The sequence below is a fragment of the Phacochoerus africanus genome, chromosome 8 (genome assembly GCF_016906955.1).
Source record: "Phacochoerus africanus isolate WHEZ1 chromosome 8, ROS_Pafr_v1, whole genome shotgun sequence".
In the NCBI taxonomy this organism is placed as follows: Eukaryota; Metazoa; Chordata; class Mammalia; order Artiodactyla; family Suidae; genus Phacochoerus; species Phacochoerus africanus.
In genome coordinates, this window is record NC_062551.1 from 101,914,455 (window position 1) to 101,929,387 (window position 14,933).

At 44.6% G+C, this 14,933-nt stretch overlaps 1 long non-coding RNA gene across 1 annotated transcript in view; it reads left to right on the top strand.

Moving 5' to 3' along the window:
• The first annotated feature begins 3,131 nt into the window (after window positions 1-3,131).
• The window catches only part of LOC125134455 (uncharacterized), a 320,822-nt gene continuing 309,020 nt past the window's right edge, over window positions 3,132-14,933 (top strand). The window contains exon 1 of the long non-coding RNA XR_007136638.1: window positions 3,132-3,705. This is a non-coding gene — a long non-coding RNA (uncharacterized LOC125134455). The remainder of the gene's footprint in view (window positions 3,706-14,933) is intronic.

Here is a 14,933-nt window from a genome sequence, read left to right on the forward strand (position 1 = left end):
GATTTAACCAGAGAAATGGCGAACCCCTGCATAGGAACGCTATCTATGATTTCCAGTTTCCTATTCTTACCAACTCATTGCTGACCTAGCCTCCCTTTGAGTTACTTCTTCATAAGTAGATATGTCTTTTCATGTTTCTTCAACAGTAAAGTCTCTTGTGTCACCTGCTATCAACGTGTGTTTTGGGGAGATAATACCCAGGGTTCAGTAGGTTGTCTAGATTTGTTTCCTATAGCTGCTCTTATAGAGACTTAGTGTCTCCAAGCAACATGAATTTATTATCTCACAGTTCTGGAGATGAGAAATCTGAAATGGGTTTAACTGAGCTAAAAGCAAGATGTTAGCAGACCAGCATGCATTTTGGAGACCCTAGGAAAGGATCATTTATCTTTTTAAATTTTATTTTATTTTTTGTATGGCTGCACCCATATGGCATGTGGAAGTTCCCCAGGCCAAGGACTGAATCTGAGCCACAGCTGCAGCCTACACTGCAACTGCAGCAGTACCAAATCCTTTTAACCCATTGTGAGAGCCTGGGGATTGAACCTGCACCTCCATGGTGACCTGAACTGCTGCAGTTGGATTCTTAAGCCACAGCACCATGGTGGGAACTCCTCATTCATCTTCTCTAACTTCTGTATACCTTTGCTTGTGGCCTAATTTCTCCATCTTCAAAAGCCATCTCCCCAACCTCTGCTTCCCATCCTTTTCTTCTGTCTGATGACCTTCTTGTTTCTCTCTTTAAGGACCCTTTCCATTCCATCAGGCCACTGAGGCTGTCCAAATAACCTTCCCATCTCAAGATCCTTTACTTGATCACATCTGCAAATTGTCAGGTAAGATGCCATTCATTGGTTCCAGGGGTTAGAATGTGGACATCTTTCCAGGGCCATTATTCAGCATACCACACCCTCTGGGACAAGAAAGGAACACAGCTGCTCCACCTAGTTTGCAGTAGTTCTTAGAATAGGCACTGTGCTTATATAAGGTAACCGGCCAAAGGTACATTGTTTAAACAGTGTTCTTTAACTTGAAACCAACTTTCAGTTTTACTGGTATAATATCATTACTTATTTCCAAAAATCTCTAAGGATTACAGTGTAAATTTCATGGCCAGTCAGTGTAACAGGCATTTTATTTATTTATTTATTTTACCTCAGCATCAAATTCTTCTTCCTAGGAGCTTCCTGCATTGGTTTTGAGGAAGCATCTATCTCCACTCATGTGTGCTTCTGGAAGCATGATAAATCCAGGGATCTGCCCTCCCTTCTGGAAGTTCCGGAACCCAAAGTTTTCTTTCCCTCCCCTGGTACAGCTAGGGAGTGGGCGCCTAACTTAGGTTTGGCTGCTCAAATGCTTTGTCCCGCGACTTGAACCTTGATCTAGTAATATGAGGTTAGACAAACCCATTGACATTTACTGATATTGATTGTGTGGCACCAAACAAAACTGCTTCTGTCTTCCTAACTTCTGAGAGCTACAGTGTTGCCTCAAATCCTGCCTGTTTCAAGACTGCAAAGCTTTCAAGTCTTTCCAATAAATAACTTTCTCTTCAGTTAGCCAAATTTGGTTTCTGTCACTTACAGTCAGCAAATCCTAATAATAGCAGTGTTACAAAGATATTATTGTTGCCTGGTTGAATCAACCATAAGAATTTTGTAAGAAAATTGATTTTCTACTGCAAGTAAATTTATTCACTAAAGTCATCTAATTTGATTTCGGGCCTGACAGTTATGCTGACATTCTTATTTATGTGATCTCATTAAAAATTCTATGAATTAAACATACTTACAAATCTAGAAAGGCAAGGTGGTTGCTCTTTCTAGATCATGAAGGCTATTTTTCCTATGTCAATGCTTAGCCTTTTTATGGAATCTTATTTGAAGAATAAGTGACACTATACAGTCACTCTTGAATTGGCTGGGGATATCTTTCAGAGCTTTGTTAAAGCATTATAATCACGGTACTATTCTGCTAAGGATTTACCTCCATTTCGTTGAGCGTTTATTGGTTTAAATATTTTTTTTCCCCCTCTTTAATGGAAAATCACTCAGTGAAATTGTGGAAAAGCGATTATTTATCTGAGTCATATTTTCATGGAAACTGTTTTTCACTTCTCTGCATTTTTAGGAGTGTTTTCTTTAAAAGGATATTCTATTAATATTTATAATTAGATATCACACAAAGCAGATGCTAAATCTTATGCTATAACTTTATGGGTACAATTACATAAAGAAGATTATACGCTCTTGGACATAATGTTCTCTCTGGGAGCTGTGGAACAAAGGACAGACATTCTCCATGAAGATGCCCATTCTTTTGGAGTAGAGGGAAACAGGAAGATGGTGATTAACCATGGTTATTTTAACTATTATCACCCAGAACATACTACTTCAGTGGATAAAGCCTCTCCGTAAGCACTAATTGATTGACTCTTTTCTCTCTTTGACCCAAATCTCAATTCACCCATTCACACAGTTTTTGTTTCTTTACATACTGCAAAGCCGAAGCCTTATGGGTTCTTCCTATTTTCGGAGCACGTGGAGGTGTGGTCCTCGGTCTGTGTGCATGCGCATGGATTCCCAAAGCCGCTGGGGTAGATAGCCAGGGGTTTACCAAGGTCAGAGGACTGGAAGAAAAGGAATTCGTTTTTCTAATTACCATTGGGCTAATTCCTTGAGAAGCCGGTGGAATATATACTGTGTAATCTAATCCACTTGACCTCCCAAGACCCCTCCTTGTCTAGATGGGGAAACTGAGGCGCTGAAGGTTAACCAAAAGTAATGGCACTGGGTTTGAACGTCTGTCCTGGTGTGCATCTAGACTCTTTCCACCACCTTGTCTCTTCCCTGGCGATTCTACTTTTTCAAAAATTTTACCAGGGACCCTGAGGATGGAGAGACAACAAAAAACCCTCTGTCCGCCTGCGCGATCTCCTGTGATCCAAAGTGTGGAGCGCTCCTGAAGAAAGGGTTAGAACTAAGAGCTGTCAAGTGAGGAGGGGCAGGTTCAGTTCTCCCGAGACGCTGCGCGAGGGAACGCACGGGGCACGCCCACCAAGGAGGGGGGCGGAGGCGGCCGCCTAGCGGTTCCTCGCCTGGGACGCGAGGCTTTCCCCTCCGTCCGGAGTGAGCGCGCGCACTTGCCGCCTGGAGGCTGCGCGGGCATCACCCGCAGGCCGGGAGCCCACTCCGGGGGACGCCGCGCGCCTCCCCGCAGCTTGGGCGCACGTGCCTGGGCTAAGGCCAGGGCTAGTGGCCGCGCCGTAGTAGCTGGGGAGGGTGGGAGAGCTGGCTCCCGGCCCCGGCCGCCACCCGCCCGCCGGCTCCGGTGGTTGGGCGGAGGAAGCGCGGGACTCCTCCTCCCCACCGTATTAACATGCACCTAGGGGCGGGTGACCAGCGCAGCCTCGCCGCCCTAGCCCGCCGCTTCCCGGCGCTCAGCCTCTGCGCCAGAGGCGAGCGCTGCGCTCCGGGCGCCGCAATCCTGAGGACACGGCCTCTTCGACACCTCCAGCCCCGGGGAATCGGCAGTATCAGCGGCGGGAGCGGCCGCAGCCGCCTCGGCTCCTCTCTGGAGTCCTTCCCATCACCTCGCTGAGAGCCTGTCCCAGCCACGGGGACATCTCTTTCGTCCTTCCTCGTCGGCTTGTGGGACCGACGGACGAAAGCGGGGACCGAGGGCCGGACCGCAGGCAGCGACAAGGTAACGGCGGGCTGCGCCGGGGACTGGGGCGTGCGCTCCCGGCGGCGGCCCCCGGAGCCCGGGCCGCCGCCACCGCCGCGCGCTGGGTGGCTCTTGCCCGCCGCGCGGTCGCTGCTCCTCTCGCCGGCGGAGAGACTCTGGGCTGGGCTCCCCTGGCCGCCCGCCGGCTCTCCTTCTCCTTCTGCCTCCTGGGGCGCACTCCTTGGCCCCCGAGGGATTCTAGAGACCCAGGGGCCGGCGCGCCCCTCTCCAGGCGTGCGGTCCTCGCGGCACTCCCCGGGGGAAGTGCTGATTTCTAATTGCGACAGGGTCCTGGAAGGGGGAGGGGAGGAGAACACCAGTCCCGGTCACGTCTACCAGCCAAATTCCCACACCCCGCCCCCAACCCCAGGTGCACCTTGCAGGGGAGGGGTGGGGGGCTGCTCCCTGAAGGGCATTTCTCGACCGTTTCTTGGGTCGTTGGCAGAGCAAGTTGTTGCACTTGTCTTTTAGGTGACATTTTGGCACTGGTGGTGGAGACAGCCCCCACCCCTGTGTGTGTGTATGCGTGCGCGCGCGCGCGCAAGAGAAAAAGAAAGCCAGAGAAGCAGAGACACAAAGAGAGGCACGCAGGGAGAGATCGAGATCCAGAAAGAGGCACACGGAGAGTACGAGGTCCAAGGGAGCGTAGCTGGAGAGTCGCAGCCCCCACCCCTGCCCGCGGCCGAGGCCAAGGCCGATTCCAATTTCAGTGAACGAGTGGAGTATTCTGCTAACTGAACGAGTGGGGCTCAGCCGAGAGCAGACAGGGACCTCTCCTCCGGGTGGGAGAGGTAACACAGAGCACTTTCATGGGGCGGGCGGTGTCGGGGGGTGTGGGGAGGCGACTGCAGCTGCGGGGCGGAGGGACTTCTAGGGGCTCCAGGGGGATGGAGACCCAGCCTGCAAGACTCAGGATGCTGAGCCCGGAGAGCGCGGGAGGAGAACTAGCCCCGCCAGGCGCGATGGCCCCGGGAGGCGGTGGGAAGGAGCGGCTCAGGTGCCCGCGCCCGCGACACTGTCTGTGCCGGCGCCGCTCCCGCCCCAGGCTCGCAGGCTCGCCTCCCTCCCGGCGAGGAGCGCTGCGGAATTTTTAGTCCGAGAACGGGAGGGGGTTTGAGGCGGCGAGAGGGCCGGGACAGGGACGCCCGGGGATGAGATGTTATTTCCTTTCTGGACTCAGGCGGTACTGCCCACTCCTGACACCCTGAGCCTTAATCGGTTCTGGAGACTCGAAGCTTCCTTCTCCCCCACCCCGCCCCGGCGTAACACGTGAAGTTATGGAATTACAGTGATGAAAGACGTATAATAAAAGTAACAACTCAAGGCAGATCTTTAGCTTATATCGTCTTCCTGAATAGCTTTGTGAAGTGGTGATGGATCAATCTGACTTTGTAGTCAGAACCTGGGATGAAGAATGTTTAGAACTAGGAAAGCGATTTTAGGACCGGATGCAAACATTGTGCAAATTATTTTTACCAGGAAGGAGCTAACTGCCTTTTTAATGTTATTTATAGCGGAATTTCAGCTTTAGGAAGCAACTTTCTATTGGCCTCTGTAATTTTGCATATGTAACAGTAATCTTTATCCTAACTTGAACGGAAATTACATGAAGGCAGGCGATGTTACAAGTATTCTAATAGACCCAATGTCAAAAGGATAAAGTTTTCTTACATTTTATAAGGAAATAAAAAGTCATAAAGATATTGAATACATCTATGCAAAATATATGAAATTTAAACATGTAGGTTACAAAAGCTATCCTTGGTTCTGAAAACTCCTTTTTTGATGTGAAATAGGAAAGTTCATGGAAATCTGGTGTTAATGGGCTTGTTATTGTCTGGATGTATTAGTTCACTTTAAAGATGCTGCAGTAAAGTCATTGCCTTGCGTTATTCCTAGTTCTAGATCTAAAGTTCTATGATTATTAAAAAAAAAAACACCTCAGTCACTTACTAGAAAGTATTAGCTACTATGAGAAGAGACTTGAATGCCTTTGCAAACATAGGATATTTAAAAAATTGCATCTGTCTATTTTCTCTGTTTCTATTCTAAGATTAGTTTGCCAAATAAAATATTTCATCTCTGAAGTTATAGACAATATAAATATTGGCAAAATGGACTGATAAAGAGATTCTTTAAAAATTATGATGTAATTCTCTGATAAAGCCCTTCAAATCAGACATAAGCAACAGTGCCTTTGGGGGAATAACACTTGAGTTTCCTTTTGGGGAATTTTCAGTTTAGCATCTGTAATTTCTCCTTCAATAGAAACTTCATTCTACCAGGACCAAAACCTTGATGTGAGTGATTATTAAAATCAAGATGCCCTTCTTAAAGTGTCATGTAGCCCATACAGAGGAATAGCCTGTGTGTTGCTCTACTTTCTAAGCTCGAGTCCTTCTAAGCTTAGGTGTTCTGTTGAAGCAAATTTGGAAATACAAATTGCATGCACTTTGATTTAACTCTATTAGGTATGTATGCTTTTGTTCCATATAGCTGTCTGGATTGATTAATTTTTAAATATACATTTAAAACTGGGAAGGGGGGAGCTGAAGCTCTACTCCTTTAGAGATGTGTAACATAGTAACAGTTTTAGCTACAACTCAAATGAAACAAGTAACGTAGTCTTTGAATAGCAACTTCTTTTGGAAACAAAGACTGTAGTTTTCTGATTTTTGTTTCAGGTAATATTTCAAAATCAGAAAAAATACTATCTAAATGTGTATTTTAATAGTGAAGTTTATATGACAGATGCACATTATAATATCTCCTTGGTCATGCCCACAAATTGTCCTACCCTTGATCAAAGCAACTGTCCTCTACACTGAAGGATTTATTTCCTCTTAGGAAGCCTTCCACTGCAAAGCTTTCTTGAAGATTTCATCATTATAGAAGTCATACTGCCTCTCCTTGGTTAATTTAAAGAAAGATGTGGTTGTAAGTCCCCCCCCCCCCAATAAAGGGACATTATTAAAGGAAAAGCATTATGAAAGGACTTAAAAAAAATCTAAGCACTTTTCTCCAGTACTGACTTCCCACGCTTATAATCTACACCTTATGTCTCTGATACATGGTTTGCTTTGTACATTTTTAATTTAAAGAAACACAATCACAAGAAGACCCTTTTCTAGAATTCTAAAAGTTTTTGTGCTGCTGAGACACTCAAAGGTTCAAAGCATCCTATCCTGTCTTGTGCTTTTTTTATTTCCAGTACAGGGTCAGGGCTTGTAATTCTTTGGTTTCAAAGAAAAGAATCATTTCTTCTTTGACTTTCTTTCTTTTGGGGGGACTGTGCCTGCAGCATATGGAAGTTCCCTGGCCAGGGATGGAACCTGCACCATAGCAGCAAACAGAGCTGCTGCAGTGACAATGCTGGATCCTTAACCTGCTGCACCACAAGGAAATTCCAGTTTGTTTGTTTGTTTGTTTTTAATCATGGGGGACGTGTAGCCTGATTTCTGTTCCTGCTCAATGAAGGTGACTTTCTTTTTATGTGTAGTCTGTTAGGAATTCCCAAAGATGTTCCTAGGAAGGTCTAAAGCATTGTACTACAGAGGAGGATTTAGAACTAATCATCAGCCATTCTCTTTAATTTATTAAGCATCCACTGATAACTCATTGTATGAGTACCAGTTCCTTTAACATATAACACATTTGGTTTCTTCAAAATGTATATTTGCTATATATAATATTACCATTAATGCACATAGCGTGTGTGTGGGTGTGCATGCGCGCGTGTGCACACACACACACACACAGAGGCTACTTCTTGTTCCTACCCCTGCAATACACAAACCACATGCAGAGCAAAACATGTGATTGAGGATAGAAAAAAATGGGATGTGGATATAAGGAGGTTGAAATGGTGAACAGCTTCCCTTTGAGGTCTTTTCTCTTGTCTTATTGCATGCAGGTTGATATTGCATATGAGATGCACTGACCCATAAATTTTACATCTTTCACTCCAGACAACCATGGGGCCAGGCAACTGCTCTACCAGAAAGAAACTGGAGATAGTCTCTGCCTTTACTGACCTAAGAGTTTTCCTGGGTGGTGTTTATTGTTTCGTCCTTCCTATAAGAGGTAACGATTACTGATAGCAAGTGACATCCCACTTTGGAAGCTCAGCTCACACCCAGGAAGCACTCTGGATATGCAGCCACAGATCTTTGGCACAGATTCCTTGGGCTTTTTTTTTCCCCCTTGGGTAGATGAGACCCAGTATAGTGGCAATATCATGGCCCCATTTGGGGTTGTTGTGAACTAGATATCAGTGTACTGGATCATCTGTGAAAAGGCAGAGCCACCACCTCCTGGGATTTGCTTGGCACAAAACTGTTCATTTCAAAGTCTTTTATCATGGTTTGCTCATCTGTTGTCATGGACAATTAATTTCTCTCTCTTCTCTCAACATTTCTCGTTGGATGCGTAAGCAACTGTACAACAGCAAGCATGAAGAATGTGGTTTGGCAGTGTTTTAACGGCCCGATCCTGCCAGGATCTCTTAGGATTTAGCAGAGCGGTGGTCTCCTTGGAGCCATGGATGAGCCATAGGAGAGGAGGGTTTGTTTTGGGACCCGTGCTATCTCCCCAGCGCCTGCATCCCCATCTGCAGTGGGTGGGCTCAGAGGCATTTCAGTGGCTCCATCAAGGCGGCTGTGGGAAGGTCCCTTTCTCTCTCTCTCTCTCTCTGGGCACATTTCCAACTCTGCTGCTTTACTCCCTGACACATTGTGGCTAATTTGAAAACATCCACTGGAGTAATTTCTCTTTAGTTCTACTACTGGAGAACGTCAATGAGTATCTGATAGGAGGACTGGCTTTAACCTTCCCTCTCACCTCGAGATGACACCCTTGCCCTGGGGAACCCTCGCTTTCTTGGTTTCCATTTCAGTGGAAACTCAGTGTGATGCCTCTTTCGGGACTAGATATTTCCTTGGTAGACATCACGGAGATTTCTTTGCCAAACACATGCTGTTGTTCCAGAGGAAAATGGCATTTTGATCTTGTCTTAGCCTTTGCAAACAACTCTTCTTTGATATGATTCATCAGACTGCTCGTGCAAGAAGGCAAGGCACAGTCTTTTCCCAGACATGAATGCAGAAGCAAAGTCACCTTTTCCTTCTTTAAACAAGGATGAGATTTTCCATTTGGAGCTGGGAAAAGGCAGCTGGGGCACGTTGAAGCAGTAACACGTTTAGAAGTTTGCTGTGTGAACTCCCTGGATTTCATACGTTATTTCCTCGTCCTTAGGCCTCAGCAAAAAAGTCTTTTAATCAGTGAAGCTCTTCAGTTGTATGCAGTTTTAGTGCTTGATTCTTTTTATCATGGTCAATTATAAAAATATAGTCAATAATGATACCTTGACTTTTGTGATTATCAGATGCATTGTCTTCTTCTCTGAATGATGCATTCCAGGAGATCAAGGACTAAATATCCCATGTTCACAAAATATCACTGGCACCTGGAATAGCACCTGGCACTTTGCAAGTGGTTGGTAGCTGTTGGTTGAGTGAGTGCACACATGAGTGTGTCCAAATCTGTATTCCAGCTGTGTAAGGACCGTAACGTGGCTTTTGCATGGCCTGCCTTGTGATCTTAAACTCTGCATTCTTTGGTGCTAAGTTTACTCTGATAATACCTGGTGAACACAGGACTGATCCCAGCATGGCTGGCATATGATGGGTTTGGTTGTGTTTTCTTTCTTGTTAGGGAGGTTCCAAAATAAGATAGGGATTGAAAAAACAAAGCAATGCCCCCCCCCCAATATTTTTCATTTTTTTCTCCTCCTTCTTACTTGAAATAAACATGTGAATAACTTAACCACCCACACACCTTTACTGAATCCCCCACCCCCACTCCACTATTTGATACTAAGCACAAGCTTCTCCTCCACCCTTTACACCATAGGATCAAGCATTCCTTTCTATGTCTCCACTGAATCTGATGCATATTTATATGCCATCCTCTGTTTCTGTGCTTGTCAGTCTCTATGAGACCATAAGTTTACAGCATAACAGAGACCAAGGGGCAAGGAGAGGGGTTGCCTATGGAAGGGAGGCAAATCTTCATTGACGATTGAAAGATTGAATCCCATCACAGGGATGAGAGATAGGAAGTGGCGGGGGGAGAAGTGACCACACCTGACTTTCTTGCTGGAGGTTTCTGTAGAGATTCTTAATTAGAAGCTAAGTGGGGATGTTGGAGTCTGCCATTTTAAATTACATAGATTCACAGCCTTCTAGATATTTCTATGACTCTCTTATGCTAGTTTCTGGCCAGGCATGTAGTAGTATATTCTATCCTATCTATACCTTTGAGAAACCTGTTTTTTGTCTTTGGCTGCACCCGAAGTTCCCAGGCCAGGGATTGAACCCGTGCCACAGCAGTGACATTGCTGATCGTTAACCTGCTGTGACACCAGGGACTGAGATACTTGAATGATGTGTGGGGTGGGCCAGTGGTGTGGGTGTGCTACCCTGCCCTTGGCTCCCTGCTTTAGGTGTGACAGCCATTGGTCAGCCTTAAAGATCTGTGAGGAAATGTAAGACCCAGCATGGACTTGACCCATGAGTTTGTACTATGCATAATCATTTTTCTAGATCTGCCTTTACTTTATTGATACTTTAAAGTATTCTGCTTGGATGATCAGGAGCCTAAGGGATTTGGCTGGTAGATGTCAGCTATTTGGTACTTATATAGCCTTTGCAAGTATGGGCAAACAAGCAAATGAAATTACATTCTTTTCCTTGAGCTCATGCGTATGGAGACTCTAGAAGTGCAAAATGGAGTTCCAATCCTTGGGCAGCTGAAAATCGAATCCAAAGGACTGGGATCATCTGGGGTTGCTTCCTAAAGAGAAAGGACTTAAGTTGGACTTTTCTGGGGCTGTGAGAATTAAGTAGGAGGAAGGGATGACTTCCATTGACAAAGTCATGGGGATGCAAAGCAGCCTGGAGGATTCCTGGTTCAGGGAGGTGGCCTTCTTCACTAGCTTCTCTAGTTCATTTTAGTTAGACCTGGAGATGCATCTGATTGAGAAGGAGGGAGACACAGTAAGGAGGGTTTTACTGACTGCACAAGAATGTATAGGGTTCATAGGAGCATAGGAGGATTATGTGTGGACAGTGACGTGGACAAGTGGCCTCTTGGACTGTTAGAAGTAGGTAAGTCTGCCACCAGATTGGACAGAGGGATGTGTTGGGGGCGGTTGGACTCAATTCAGGCATAAATGGTGAGACCCACGTCTAGGGAAGTTGGAATGGGAGAAGAGAAGACATGAAATATTTCAAAAAATTTTCTCCCAGGTTCTTTTCTTTCTCTATTACTCTATACCTGGGTCACAAAGTACTTTTCAGGTCTTTAGTAGTTATTAAGAATTATTGTGGGAGTTCCCGTCGTGGCGCAGTGGTTAGCAAATCTGACTAGGAACCATGAGTTTGCGGGTTCGGTCCCTGGCCTTGCTCAGTGGGTTAAGGATCCAGCGTTGCTCTGAGCTGTGGTGTAGGTTGCAGATGTGGCTCGGATCCCACATTGCTGTGGCTCTGGCGTAGGCTGGTGGCTATGGCTCCGATTAGACCCCTAGCCTGGGAATCTCCATATGCCACGGAAGTGGCCCAAGAAATAGCAAAAAAAAAAAAAAAAAAAAAGACAAAAAACAAAAAGAATTATTGTGAAATATTTTAGTAACACAAAAAATTAAATGTTATGATAAACATTGCTGTGCCCAGTCATGGCACACACTCTTGATACTGTCTGAGTACTTTCTCTTCAAGCTTACCTCCCCTCATTAGTACCCTCTGCACTGAATTTGGTATTTATCACTGCTATGCATTTCCTCACACTTTGCTATATATGAGCGTGCACCTACAGAGTATAGTCTTGTCTCACACTTTTGAAACTCTGTATAAATGACAACACACTCTTTGTAGTCTTCTTTACCTGACTTTGATTAGTATTTTGTTGATATGTGTAGGTATTGTTTATTCATTTTTGCTACCATGTGGTACTCCATTGTATAATATACAGTGGTTAATGTACCAGCCTTCTGTTGATGGACATTCAGGGTGTTGTCCAACAAAGCTGCTATGAAGGTTCATACCTCCATCTCCTTGTCTAAAAAAAGAGCTTTTCCTCAGGGTATCTTCTTAGGAGAATTACAGGAGGGCAAGATTTGTATTGTTACATTTAGCAGGTAGTGCCAAATAACCCAAAAGGGTCTTCCTATTTATACTCGCACCAGCCATCGATAAGAACTCCTTTTGTAACCTGTCTTTGTCAACCTTTGGCGGTACATTAATTTTTTAGCCAATCTTCAGGATGTGAAATCATTATCTCCTTGTAGTTTGAATGTGTTGTTTCCTGACTGACTGTTCATAATGTTGACTGATTTTTTTTTGCTCTCTCAATATTCACATTTCTTTGGGATACATGGTCATACAGGCTGGCCACTCTCCCACTGCTTAAAAAAACACAGTGATTTGTAAGAGTTATTTATGTGTTCTGGATATCAGAGTTTCAGAAATGAAATGTAACTCATTTCAATGGGCTTCTCCCAGGGGGTAGCTTGTCTTTTCATTTTTATAGTGTCTTTGGGTGAAAATATTATCTTTAAACTTGAAAATAGATGCATTTTTAATTCTTCTCTGTATGATGTAGATATGTTGTTTAAGAAATCTTTTCCAATTCTGCGTGACAAAGGTATTGTCCCTTCGTATCTCTAAACTATGAAAGCTTTATTTTCACATTTAGTTCTTCAAGGCTTTCTCATCAAAGATTACCTCATAAACTCCTTAATGACATTTCCAATTTGGGCACAACATGTAACATCTCTTGGTCTTATTTCTTCCTTATGAGATAGACTTTGAAGTAGTGGTTCTGTATGGATTCTGTGGCCACCAATCCTCTTCAAGACTTTATCACTTAATGTCTGGAATGCACAGAAGTCTCTTAATGGGACTTCTGGCTTCCAGGGTCTCCTTCTTCTGATTAAACCTGCATCTTGATTTACGTTTCTAAAGTCTTGTCAAAGTCATTTTGAGACTCCTCAAACTCTGACCGTGAGACGCCGAGGGCCACAGTCATGTCCATTTGTGCTCCTCCGCATCCCCCAGATCCAAGCACAGGCTTGGAACATGGTTGGTCCTCGGATGTGTGAGTGAGGAAAAGGCATGAAGGCCCAGCTGGCTCCCTTCGTAGATCAGCTTTATTTCTTATTTATTTCTTTTTGGCCATGCCCTGGGCATGAGGAAGGTCCCGAGACAGGGACTGAACCCACACCACAGGGGTGACTTGAGCCCCAGCAGTGACAGCACTGGATTCTTAACCACTAGGCCACCAGGGAAATCCCTCCATTTCTTTTTTTTTTTTTTTTCCAGTTTTATTGAATTCTAGTTGATTTACAATGTCGTGTTCGTTTCAGGTGTATAGCCAAGTGATTTGGATTATAAAGAATACCTGTATATATATTGTGCTTCAGCTTTTTTCCCTCATAGATTATTACAAAATATTGAGCATAGCTCCCCATGTTGTACAGTCGGTCCTTGTTGTTTATCTGTTTTATATACAGTAGTGTGTATCTGTTAATCCCAAACTCCTAATTTAGATCCCCTCTCCATTCCTTCAATAGTCTCTTACATTAAACCTCTTCTCCAGCATAACCAACCCTGCTTGTCAGGACTGTGCTCTTCTGGCTCTTCTTTCCTCTTCAATTCTTTTCTTCTTCATGTGTTTGAATTCTGTCGACCTGATGAATCCCTAACGGCACATTCTCCTAGAGGCAGGACAGGAGGAGCCTGGGGTTTTCTTTTCTCATCATGTCCTTCTAGACAGTTTGAGGGTTTTACCATGACGCAGAACTTCTTTTAAAATCATTGTTTCAAAGCTCTCTCTATTCTTGGAGTTCCCATCATGGCACAGAGGAAACAAACCCAACTAGGAACCATGAGGTTGTGGGTTCGATCCCTGGCCTTGCTCAGTGGGTTAAGGATCCGGCATTGCCATGAGCTGTGGTGTAGGTCGCAGACATGTCTCAGATCCCACGTTGCTATGGCTGTGGCGTAGGCCAGCAGAACAGCTCCAATTGCACCCCTAGCCTGGGAACCTGCATATGCTGTAGGTGTGGCCCTAGAAAAACAAAAAAACAAAGCTCTCTCTGTTCTTGAAATCTCAGGCCCTGTCAGGTCTCACTTCTCATGTGAGGTGTTTTATGACTTCTTCCAGCCCAGGGGAAACTCTCCTCTGAATTCTAGTTGCGTTTTTCTGGATCATTTACTTTATGATTTACGTTTTAAACATATTTGTGAATACTTTTAGATTCCAAGTTCCTTTGAGTGATGAATTGGCTTCCATGATTTTGTTCCTCTCCTAAGTCTAACCCTGTAGCCAGCATGGTGGTTTTTCTCAGTGGGTGGTGGCAGGTGCTTTCATGATGATTGTAATTAGTTATTGCAGCTGCCTCAAATGAGTGGTGATTTGGAGTGTAATGATGTTGGGGATGGTGGCATTCCTGGAACATGGAAGGATTTGGGCTAGGGAGTCAAATTGAAGTGACCAAAATGTGAGTTGTATTTTGATCTTTCTTTTTTTTTTTTTTTTTTCCTTTTCCTTTTTATGGCCACGCCTGCAGCATATGGAAGTTTCCAGGCTAGGGGTCAAATCAGAGCTATAGCAGCAACCTACACTGCAGCTTGTGGCAACACTGGATCCTCAACCCACTAGGCAAGGCCGGGGATCAAACCTGCATCCTCACAGAAACTGTGTTGTGGTCTTCTTAGCCTGCTGAACCATGATGGGAACTCAGAGCTCTATTTTGGTTATGTTATGTTGATTTTTGAGATGGCATGTCCCATCATCAATTTGGGAAACATTAAACCTGAGTTTTATGAAATGATAAACGTTTGAGATATTGATTAGGGCATTCTGTGTTGGAAGGTGATCATGAGATTCATGACATTAGCAGCTGTTTCTATGTTCCAGACGGGAATCTGACCTCCAGTTCCCAATCCTGAATCTGCTATCCTGACATCTAACTAACTTGATGACTGTGGGCAATTTAATGAATTTTTCAGTGTAAGTTTTTCTCATCTGAACAGGGAGGAAAATTCAACTCACATATCAGTTTTTGAAAGGATTCAGTGAACCACCCTTTGTAAAGTTGCTAGTTCAATGGTGGGCAGTTAATAAATGCTGTTATTAACAATGCATTT